Source organism: Myotis myotis, unplaced genomic scaffold (assembly GCF_014108235.1).
Source record: "Myotis myotis isolate mMyoMyo1 unplaced genomic scaffold, mMyoMyo1.p scaffold_m19_p_2, whole genome shotgun sequence".
Taxonomy (NCBI): Eukaryota; Metazoa; Chordata; class Mammalia; order Chiroptera; family Vespertilionidae; genus Myotis; species Myotis myotis.
This window is the reverse complement of record NW_023416324.1, coordinates 149,670,110-149,680,693: the sequence shown is the minus strand read 5'-3', so window position 1 is coordinate 149,680,693 and position 10,584 is coordinate 149,670,110. Positions and strand designations below refer to the sequence as shown.

The 10,584-nt window shown below is 43.3% G+C and overlaps 1 pseudogene; it reads left to right on the top strand.

The window, feature by feature from the left end:
• Positions 1-8,224: 8,224 nt before the first annotated feature.
• LOC118675094 lies at positions 8,225-8,591 on the top strand (annotated as a pseudogene).
• The last annotated feature ends 1,993 nt before the right edge of the window (positions 8,592-10,584 follow it).

Below are 10,584 nucleotides of genomic sequence, written 5' to 3'. Positions count from 1 at the left end.
AATAAGCCTGGATGAAAATCTGGTAAGCTGCCAGTTTCCTCGGCATGATCAGGAGCACCCCTGTTCCTGGAGACAGATACCGATTGAAGCCAGAAGTTCCTTTGTGCTTTGTGTAGTAGTGTGAATTGTATAACACTTTCCACTAGTCATTATTTGCAATATATCCATTCCACTAGCCAGTTGCTTCTTCTAATGACACAATTTCTAAATCCCCATTTGGAAAATTAACTCTAAAATAAGATTTCTTAATCTAGATTTCTGAAAACTTTATAGACTCACAGTTTCCTTTCTATATTCTACTAAATCTCACATTGGCTGCTCCCAATTCAGCAGCTCATTTTCTAAGCTGTCATGTACTGTGGGAGATATAAACAGGCAATAATTATGACTTTGAGGAGACAAAACATATTATAAGACAATTACAAAACAATACAAGATACACTATAGATAGTGCCAACTGAAGTTATAGGAATTCAAAAAAGAAATAGCTGCCTATTGAGTATGAGCAAAGTCTTTGTGGAGAAAGAAAAAGGATGTTCAGAATAGAGGACACAGGACTTCGGGGGAACAATGAATAGACCAGTCTGGCTGCTGATTGTTCAAATGTGGCATCTGTTGGGGAAATATTTGCATATATGAGTGCTTTCTATGACTTATGTTACAAAGAACATATCACTGGGTTAAAAAATAACCTTCAGATAAATAGTTTTATCTTCATTTTAAAAAAAGGTTAACTCTTGAATGCCACTTTCTATGACAAAGACCATACTTAAAAATAGATTTAAAGACTAGCAATGTACTATGAAAAGGTATTTGCAAGAGTTATTTGTAATATGGTCAATATCTTTTACATGGAAAAACTGTAAAAAAAAAAATGATAAGGAAAACACTATGATTCTGGTAGGCAAAGATATGACAGCCAATCAGGGAAGAGACAATACCCAAAATATGGAGAAAATTAGAAATGCAACATTAAATAACAATAGCATATTTACATTTGCTTTTTTAATTAACAATTTTCATTCAATGCTAACATAATTTTATTTGAAATCAATGAAAATAGAGTGATGCTGTTTTCTCACATTTTCTGAGTAAAAGAAATTTGTAACAAAAATCATAAAAATGCTCACACAATTGACTCAGTGATTTTGCATCTAGGAATTAATCCAAAGGGATAATCCAAAGTACTACATTAGACATCTGTATGAAATGTCCAGTGCACCACTATTTTCAATGGCAAAAAAATAAAAATAAAAAGAGCTCAGTGTCCAACAATAAGAAAGTATAGAATTTCACTACAGAATATCATCTATATAAGGAAATATCATACAACCATTACAAAGATTGGTTGTGCCGTCCAATGTAAAATATAAAAAGAGAAGACAAAACAGATATATATTTTTAACATAAAAAAGACCAGAAAAGATGAATCCAAATGACTCAATGATTTAATTAGGTGTTTAGAAAGGTGAGAGTACACATGGTTTTGTTCACTTCTCTTATTTTATGTAGTTATATTACCCTTTTAATAAAAAGAAATTATTTTAAAATGATTAAGCATTATCTTATATAATAAAAGGGTAATATGCAAATTGACCCTAACAGCAGAAAGACTGGGAATGACTGGTCACTATGACACACACTGACCACCAGGGGGCAAATGCTTAATTCAGGAGCTGTCCCCTGGTGGTCAGTGCGCTCCCACAGGGGGAGCTCTGCTCAGCCACAAGCCAGGCTGATGGCTGCCAGTACAACGGTGGTGGCAGGAGCCTCTCCTGCCTCCTCAGCATAGCTAAGGTTGTCCGACTGCAGCTTAGGTCTGCTCCCCGCTGGCAAGTGGACATCCCCCCGAGTGCTGCCAGGCTGCCAGAGGGATGTCTGACTGCCAGCTTGGGCCCGATCCCTCAGGGAGCGGGCCTAAGCCAGCAGGTGAACATCCTCTGAGGGGTCCCAGACTGCAAGAGGTCATAGGCTGGGCTGAGGACCCCCCCTCCCCCTGAGTGCACAAATTTTTATGCACCGGGCCTCTAGTTCAAATATAAATTACTTGAAAGTTGTCTTCCATCCTGCCTGTTTACACTCAGCAATCACAGTGCTATGGTCTCTTCCATTCTACCACCCTTTACGCTTAGCAATCACAGTGCTATGAATGGAATTAGCCAGAGTAAAGCTCAGTGAGTGAGAATGACTTTGGCCAGTGTCTCCCACATGGAAATCCCTCCTCCCTGTCTAGTTCCACAGGCCCCAGTGGCTTCTCTGACCCTGACTCCCAGTTTAAATCATCCTGCCCTACTTCCGGTTTGTGAATGATTTGCTCAACTTCTTTTCTTGGTGTCAGCATAATGACTAGGAGATGTTTATGTGAGAATGAAACTGAACCTCTAATACATCCTGTTCTGGGTTGTAGGTCAATGTTGGTAGATTCCAAGGTCTTTGAGGTTTATTTGATTTTCTTCCCACTTCTTTTAGGAATGGTTGACAAGAATGTTTTGAAGACTGATGCTAGCTTTCACTGCTGTCAAGAGATGCTTCCTGTTTCTGAAACACAAGTCCCTACATCAAGAGTGAGCAGCTTCAAGTTGGATCTTGTGTGGATGTTTTTGGTGCCACGTGGAAGGAACTTTGGACCTTGTAACCATTCCTTTAAATATATGTATATTTTTTGCAAAATCTCCTCAATTTAAAATATCTGTTACTTTAAATATCTAAAACACCTCAGAAAATTTAGAGTTAGCTTTAATTTTAGAGCCAGGAAACAAGCTTATGCCACTTAGTTTGCCCATTGCTCTTAGAGCAAAAATGTATTAATTCACTTTATGAAAAATAAAATATTGTTTATTAAAATGTAGTTGAAATGTTGCTCATGAACCAAGTTTTGAGCTTTGTCATTCATTGTACTTCACCTATCTTGGGAGTGTTCAGTGAGATGAAATAACAAAGAATGAAAACTTATTTAGACCAAACCATAGGACTCAGACCTTAATGAAACTTCCAGTGTTCATCATTATAGTTACAACAATGAGCACAATAACTGGTATGTAATTTTTAAAATAGTCTTAACAACCCCGGACCATTTTACTCAGTGGTTAAAGCATTGGCCCTCAAACCAAAGGGTCCCGGGTTTGATTTCCCATAAGGGTACAGACCTGCATTGAAAGTTTGATCCCCAGCTGTGGTGCGTGTGAGCAGAACCAATCATTATTTCTTTCTCTCTCTCTCTCCCTTTCCCCACCTCTCTAAAAAAATCAATGGCAAAAAATATCCTTGGGTGAAGATAAACAACAATAACAAAAACTCTTAATAGTTAAGAATTATTATGTGCTTCCCATATGTTAGATATAGGACAAATACTATACAGTTATGAGCTTATATAATCTTCATAGCAACCACATATAGTAGGTATATTATTCCCAATTGACAAAAGAGCAAACTGAAAGAGCGAGGAGTGTAATTTGCCACAAACCTCACAGCTACACAGAGGCAGAGCATGGATTTGTCAACAAGCTTGTGATTAGCTATTATATCATATATCCTCCCAATGTGGTAAGTACTAAATAAGTATCTAAAGAATTAATAGATATCTTCAGGATCATCCCTGCATGCAGTTTGGGAAATCTAAATGTTATTCCAAACTTTGTTCTTGCTGCAACAAGTGGGAGGCACATTTTCGGAGCCCAGTGTGGAGACTCCATTTATGAGATGTCCTTGTGGAGTAGATAATTTGGTTTGTTCTTTTGGGAAAGCCAAATCAAACTGCTATCACTTCTCTCCAAAACTAACCTCAACCATTTTTTCCAAGAGATAATTACACAGCAGATAGCAGTTCTTTCGGTGTTGGAGGGATCCCCTCGATGAGCACTCTTCCTCTCCTGAGTTCTGAACCAACTGAAAATTAAGACACAGGATGAAGACAGCTGGAGACTAAAACACACACCCATGCACCCAACCCTCCCTCTCACCACACACACACACACACACGCACACACACGCACACCTTTATTAGTGGCTGAGCTGACAGAGAGAATGTGGTTGCCTTCTGACCTCCAGAATCAGACACGTTGACCACAGTAGGCATTTATCATTAAACTTACTACATAGCTGAGAAAAGCAGAAAATACAAAACTTCCAAGGGCAGTTTCTCTTCAAAAAGAAACTGGGAAGAAAGGTTGGACAAAGAATTCTGCTTCCAAATTCATCAACCTGGTCAGCCACTCCAGCTCAGCAGAATGGAGGAGGAGGTGGTGTCAGGCCAGGAGGGTTAGGGCCATGGAGAGTGGAGCCCTGAATCCGGAGCAAGACACCAGGAGGGAGTAGTCCTTTCCACTGTGGGAGCTGCCACTCACAGAGCTCAGCATGCACCGACTTCTCCTGAGGGTTTTGCTTTGCTTAACTGGGCCAGTCACCCCATGACCTTTCAGGAGGTGAGTGCTGTCATTGCCCCATTCCCCAGAGAAAGCCATGGAGCTTAGGGAGTTCAGATGTGATGACACTGGGACACAAATCCTCTAAGCACATTCAATGCAATTTGCAATGCTTTTTAAGTTCTCCAGATAATATTTTGGTAATGTAAGCCACTGGAGAGGAGGAGGCTGCATACTACAAATGATCATCACCCAGTCAGTGCCTGACTAGGTTCAGGTCCTAGAATGTAAACATTTTCATGTGGGGAAAGACCCCTGAACAAGGCAGAGATGCAAGGTAATCAGCAGCAGACCTGGTGTGTACCCGCTCTTCTCAGAGGATACCTTTGTGCCCAGGGTTCTCCTTCATCTGAAAGAATGTGATGCACAGTCTTTGGCCTGAGGAGGGCACTGATATCACTTCCATTGACTCTTCTGAGGAAACTTCCTCCATCACAAAGCCCAGAGCACTGTCTGCCTTTAAATCTACACTAATAAAAGAGAAACATGGTAATTGGCGTACGACCGCTACCCTTCCCATTGGCTAATCAGGGCAATATGCAAATTAACTGTCAGCCAAGATGGCGGCCGGCAGCCGGGCAGCTTGAAACTAACATGAGGCTTGCTTGCTTCAGTGACGGAGGACTCCAACGTTCCCCGCCTGCCACTGCAGGCCTCTGAGCTTGCAGTTCCAAACATTGTAACAAATATAGACGCCCAGAAACCAGCTTTCAGCCGGCTGGGATCTCAGAGCTGGAGTTGATACAGAGTTTCGAGAACCGAAACAAACCAGATACCTGCTTTCAGGAGCGGAGGCCTAAGAGCTGGAGCCTCAGAGCTAAAGCTGGCCCAGAATTTAAAAAAAAAAGAAAAAAAGGAGAAGTTAGGAGCTTCAGTCCCAGCCTGAAAACAGTCCTCAGCCCCTCATCCAGACTGGCTAGGCACACCAGTGGGGACCCCCACCCTGAAGGGTGTGTGACCAGCTGCAAACAGCCATCATCCCCTCATCCAGGCTGGCCAGGCACCCCAGTGGGGACCCCCACCCTGATCCAGGACACCCTTCAGGGCAAACCAGCTGGCCCCCACCCATGCACCAAGCCTCTATTCTATATAGTAAAAGGGTAATATGCCTCCCAGCACTGGGATCGGCAGAGCTGAGAGGCCTCCCGGCACCAGGATCAGTGTGACAGGGGGCAGCGCCCAAACCCCCTGATTGCCCTGCGGCTCTGTGTGTGACAGGGGGCAGGGCCACAACCTCCCTATCCGCCCTGCTCTGTTTGTGACAGGTGAAGGTGCCCCAACCCCCCAATCGGCCCTACCCTGAGCGTGACTGAGGGTGGCATCACAACCTCCCAATCCGCCCTGCTCTGTGCATGACAGGTGGCGGCGCCCCAACTCCCCAATCGGCCCTGCTCTGAGCCCAACCAGGGGCTGCACCTAGGGATTGGGCCTGCCCTCTGCCAGCAGGGCGTTATCTCCCGAGGGGTCCCAGACTGCGAGAGGGCACAGGCCAGGCTGACGGGCACCCCCTCCCCCCCGAGTGCACAAATATTTGTGCACCGGGCCTCTAGTTTTTAGATAAAAGATTTTCCTTAGTCCTTTAGTCCTTGAGATTTTTAAAATATAATTTAGCTTTTAACTTTTACAGTGATTAAACCTGGTTTTCATTTTCCTCCAGATATTTAATCTTCTATATCCTGTTAGTCTTACTGATAAGAAACAGGAAACTTTACAAAGGAAGAGACATTCTTTCCAAAGGTTGTTCGTGGCCCAAACAATGACAGGGAAGTGCTGGAGCATCCATCTGCCAGTTCCATCTGGAGAAGCCCTGTCAGTGAGCTAAACAAAGTCCCATTTTGTTTCCAAAAAGTTCCCTTGCCATAAAGTAGCCCTCAATGTCATTTCTGCTCCTGGCAAGTCGGTGGAGCTATATGCTAACATTCCTCCATCAGGAAACAAAATCCCAGCCCAAGAGTTCACTTAGAGCAGTGGTTCTCAACCTTCCTAATACCGCGACCCTTTAATACAGTTCCTCATGTTGTGGTGACCCCCAATTTCATTGTTACAAATTGAACATAATTAAAGCATAGTGATTAATCACAAAAACAATATGTAATTATATATGTGTTTTCCAATGGTCTTAGGCAACCCCTGTGAAATGGTCGTTCGACCCCCAAAGGGGTCGGGACCCACAGGTTGAGAACCGCTGACAGAGCGATCCTGGAACTCTGCTGTTTCCTCCTCTTTACAACCAAATGTTCCTGAATGAGGAATATCAGCAATTAATAGTCACTGTTTTCAGACGCAGGACTCTCTGAAATGAGCCAAGACTCCTCATCAGCTCATACCAGGAATAAACAGAAAAATACACTCAGGAGATCTCTCAACATTATCCACCCCGCAGGCTTCCAGTCTCAATGTACTTTCTGGAGGGAAGCGAAATAGCGAAGTCTTACCTAAGTGACTGGATTCCTTACCCTACAAGAACTCTTAAATAAACCAGTCCCTTTCCTACCATTAAATGTCCCAACAGCTTCGTCCTTATGTGTGAGTAGCTCTCCCAGCTTCCTTCGCTAACCACAAAAATCTGAAAAGGAATAGGCTAGCAGCCGTGGGCAAACTATGGCCCGCAGGCCGGATCCGGCCCCTTTGAAATGAATAAAACTAAAAAAAAAAAAAAAGACCGTACCCTTTTATGTAATGATGTTTACTTTGAATTTATATTAGTTCACACAAACACTCCATCCATGCTTTTGTTCCGGCCCTCCAGTCCAGTTTAAGAAACCATTGTGGCCCTCGAGTCAAAAAGTTTGCCCACCCCTGATTCATACTGTCCAGTCCTTTGAGCCTGAAGGGACTCAATCACGTAACTAACCTGCCTCAGTAGACTAAGCCAGCTGGGAGTTTGAAAACCACTCAAGATCTGGAAAACCATGGCACACTCCAATCATGCAAATGTTTCAGCCTTTCCAGACACATTGGAGTGATATAGATCAGAGTTCAAAGCCAAGCTTATCTTCCTAGCAGGACAATAAATATCCAAAGCATTTAACATAGTATATGGATTATAGAAAGCTCTCAGCAAATGGTTATTCTGATTATATCTATTATCCTTCAACCTTGGAGATATAGCAAAACAGAATTTGTAGTGACCATTGATTCTCTATGGTAATGGGTGGGAAAGTAAATTTAAAAGGATAGGAAATTTAACTTTTAAATTTAAGTAAATTTAAAAATTCCAGCTCAACCTTCCTCTAATTTCATCATCTGCTTGCAAATATCCAGGCTTTTATTTCGAATTCAATTTATATAGTTTCTCCTAAGTGTTAGGCACTGGGGTATGCTTATACACTGAGGAGAATAAAGAGAGACTGTAATATTCAAAGATTTGTTATTTTGGCTTCTTTGTGTGGGATGTATGTGTTGCTATACTTTTATTTGTGGAGAGGAGGTAGATTATCTAGTCCAGAGTCGGTTTCTCAGTGATCAATATGTATAATATAAATGTCCTGCTCTTTCCTGCCAGCTTACACAATCATAGGAAATTTTCATGATTAGTAGCTAATGCTTCCATAGCTCAGCTTCTCCACCTAGTGGCCTGAGTAGAACTGAAGTTTGAAAATTGGAGAGCAATTCCTAGCCTATCCTTACATTATAAAGCAGATTAATTTCAGACAACTTACCCCTATGGCTTGACTCTCTGGACCCCCCAAAACAAAAAAACAAACAAACAAACAAAAACCTTTGCTTAGAGGTTTCTCCACAAGGGTATTTGATTCCAAGTTCCAACAACCAGCAGCTGCAATTGCCGCAGTGTTGTCTTCAGCTTCTCGATGTTTCCGTTGGCCAAAAACGCGCTAAGTCTTCTCCTAGTTCCTCTCCTAGCATTCAACAAACAAAGGCAAGGCGGATCCACCAGAAAGGGACACCTGATTTCCATGACAAGTATAGCCATGCTATTTTAGCTAGTGGAGCCACTGTCTGTGTTGCTACATGGACATATAGAAACTGGAAAGGAGGGGGAGAGACACAGAAAGAAGCAACGATGTGAGAGAGACATTGATTGGTTGCTTCCTGCATGCGCCCCAACCAGGGCCTGGGATCAAGCTGCACCCGACAGCAACACAAACTGGAATAGAATGGGACCTGTCCCCTGTTGGCAGAGTCAACCCAAAGGAATAGAGAGACTAGTAATCACCCCAGTTGGTGTGATAATGAATTGTTTCAAAACCAACTCAAAAGTGATGGCAAGTGAAAGCACTGTGTACCCATTAAGATATGGCATGATTGCCGAAACCGGTTTTGCTCAGTGGATAGAGCATCAGCCTGCAGACTGAAAGGTCCCAGGTTCGATTCCGGTCAAGGGCATGTACCTTGGTTGCGGGCACATCCCCAGTAGGAGATGTGCAGGAGGCAGCTGATCGATGTTTCTCTCTCATCGATGTTGCTAACGCTCTATCTCTCTCCCTTCCTCTCTGTAAAAAATCAATAAAATGTATTTTAAAAAAATATGGCATGATTGGAGAAATAAAGTACATTTGAAACCTTCAAAGCACACACACACACACACACACACAACAAAAACAAAAAACCTTTGCTCAATCCTGGAACTAATTGAACTACTTATGGGGCAGGGTATATGCTGTTTGCTCAAGCTGCCATACCCAGGGGTTGGGACAGACTAATTCTCACTGGTGAGGAGTTGACAACAGTCCTACTCACTGGCTAAGCTTTCATGTCCATTTTATCTTTCCTCCATGATGCTGAGAAAGTCTGTTCCCTGCCACTGACCTCCAGGTAGTGCAGAAGGAAACTGAGGAAATCCCCCATAAAGACAGCAGCTATGGGAGCAAGAGTGATGCGTGATGAGTCTGGTATGGCACAACTAGTACCCCAGTTTCTCCAACACTGTTTTTGCTAAGCTCCCTCCCCATGCTGCTCCTGACTGTTATAGGTATGCCCTCTACATTACTCCAGGACAAGCAATAAAGCATTTTGTGTTTCCTTTTATTTTATTTCAAGGCGTTCCATGAGGGCAGGCTGGTATCTGCTCTGTTCACCATTGAACCCACGATGTCCAGAATACAGTACATGCTCAAAATTGATTTGTTGAAGGAATAGAAAAATGAGTGAGTGACCAAACTGGAACCAGCTATCAAATATCTAATCTAATAATAGACAAACATGGTAATTGACTGTACCTTTGCTATGCCTCCCATTGGCTAATCAGTGCAATATGCAAATTAACAGCCAACAAAGATGGTGGCTAATTTGCATACTGCAGGCATATCCCACTGCGCCTCCCCAGCACTAGATCCTGGCCTGCTGTGTGCAGGGAGGGGAGGGCAGGGTGGTCGGGTGGGCGGCAGCGTGATCTGAGCTGCCACCTGACCCAGCGCGGGATCTGGGGTCTTGGGCCGGGTGGGCGGGGTTGGCCGGGCAGGCGGCAGTGAGATCCCCAGCTGCCACCCACCCCTGCGTGGGATCCGGGCCTGCCATCTGTGACCAGGGGTGACAGGGCAGACACTGCAGGATTGGGCGTGCCATCTGCCACCCGGGGAGCGGGCCTAAGCCAGCAGGTGGTTATCTCCCCAGGGGTCCCAGACTGTGAGAGGGAACAGGTTGGGCTGAGGGATCCCCCTCCCCTGCCAGTGCACAAATTTTTGTGCACAGGGCTTCTAGTAAAGATAATAAAAAAATATATGATTCTTGTCTTCTAGTTTATTTCTTTTTTTAACCTCATTTTTCTATTGAGACATATACAGTAAAAATGCAACCTTTTTGGTATACAGCTCTCTGAATTATAAGAAATGCATGTAGTCATGGAACTACTACCACAAATTACAGAACAACAAAAACAAATTTCTTCCTGCCTCTTGACAGTCTACCCCTCCCCCACCCCTTCTCCTGGCCACCACTGATATGTTTTCTGTCCCTACAGTTTGGCCTTGTCCTGACCTGAATATCACAAAAAGTAGACTTTAAGTCTGGCTTCCTTCACTTAGCATCACTTAGCATAATTTGAGATTCAGCCATGTTGCTTCATACATCAGTAGTCCAATCCTTTTTATTGCTGGGCAGTATTCCTTTTTGTGGGTGCAACACTTGAGCCATCACTTTTTGTGAAGTAATTAAAGCAGTGGTTCTCAACCTTCCTAATGCCGCAACCCTTTAATACATTTCC